We start from the raw sequence: 1,785 nt of genomic DNA, 5'->3' as shown, positions 1-1,785 counted from the left end.
AGAACAAGTACTTTGGACTATAATTCAGCATTACTTTCTGTTACTGACTTGTGTGCCAGATATATATATATTACTCTTTGTTTGCCTTCCAAGCTCCACAAATTCTTCAGATCAGTACAGACAAAGGGCCTTGCAATCTCGGTACCACTACCTCCCAGGTATCACGAACCAGCCGCCGGTTGTATCGCCCACTGCTTGCGTTGGTAAGAACTTGGTAAGAGCTTGGTAAGACGCTTCCACTTGCTGTGAAAAGTGACACCACTACAATCACGTAGTCATTTGGTAGGGATAACTTTCACCTGTTTGTTCCTGTTTTTGTGTTTTCAATGGCAGGAGGTGAACAGACTGCAGATAACAATCCTAAGGGTTTCAGCGAGTGTGTCAGCCAAGAGCAACTACAAGCTGTTGTAGAGGATGCCCAAAAAAGGATGAATGAGGCGGTCAGGAAGGCCGTCACTGACGCACTCATTGAACTCAACATTGGCAATAGCATGGAGAGATTGGACAAGCGAATTTCCACGCTAACCGACAAGGTTACTGAGTTGGAAACCTTTGTGGCGGGCAACAACGACGTTTCCGGTAGCAACACCGATGGTCAAGACACGGTGCATGATGCCGCTAGAAACATAGGTCGAGCAGCTATCCGACAAGAGAGATTACGACAACATCTACGCCGCAACACGACAGGTATGGGTGGTGTCCACCACCACCGCCACCGTCAAGGTAATAATCACCGTGTGCCCGATGATCCCTATGCTAAGATTAAGTTCACAATACCATCTTTTTCGGGTCATTATGATGCTGAGGGATATCTTGATTGGGAGATGACGGTAGAACAAAAGTTTAGTGCCCACCTTGTACCTGAGCAGCATAGAGTTAGACAAGCTACTAGTGAGTTTAAGGATTTTGCCATTATTTGGTGGAATGGGCTAGCTGCACAGGATGCTTTACCTGGTACATGGGAAGAACTTAAGGTAGCCATGCGTGATCGTTTTGTTCCTCCTTCTTATCATAGAGACTTGCGTAAGAAATTGATGCGTTTAGAACAAGGAGATAAATCTGTACAGGATTACTATGGTGAGCTCCAAAAGGGATTGATGCGCTGTAGTGTTGTAGAGGGAAACGAAGATGCCATTTGTCGTTTTTATTCTGGTTTGAGGCGTGACATTCAGGACATTGTTGATTATAAAGAATTTAACACTGTCAACCAGTTGTTTTCAGTTTGCTATGCTTGCAGAAAAGGAGTTGCAGGGGCGTGAACAGCAGGGCAAGAGCAAGGTCAGCACCGGCACATACACGCCACGCTCGGCACCATCTTCGGGGCTGACCAAGCCAACCACTTTTCGGACGCCTCCACCAGCGAGCAAGCGACCAACAGCCTCTGGAGTTTCTGCTACACCTAAGACACCTCCCGCACGACCTTCAGATTCAGGTAAAAATTCTTTGCAGGTGCCTACCAAGAGTTCCTCATCCGTTGCATCGACGGGACGCACTTCGGGTATTCAGTGCCACCGCTGCCATGGCATTGGCCATGTGCAGAAGGACTGCCCAAGTCAGCGGGCATATATTGCTACAGAAGATGGTTACATCAGCACCTCTGACATTGAGGACGAAGAAGACCAAGATGCAGATGAGGAGGACGGCGAAGTCCTTGGTGACGAGGCCACGGCGTCCTATCGGTACTATGCACCTGCCGGTGCAGCTCGTATCGCTTGTACGACGATTGGATTCTCAACTTAACTGGGAATTCTTTTTAGACCCTAGCACCACGTGCCTATGTCACCT

This window comes from Miscanthus floridulus, chromosome 18 (genome assembly GCF_019320115.1).
Source record: "Miscanthus floridulus cultivar M001 chromosome 18, ASM1932011v1, whole genome shotgun sequence".
Taxonomy (NCBI): domain Eukaryota; kingdom Viridiplantae; phylum Streptophyta; class Magnoliopsida; order Poales; family Poaceae; genus Miscanthus; species Miscanthus floridulus.
Note: the sequence above shows the minus strand (reverse complement) of the source record.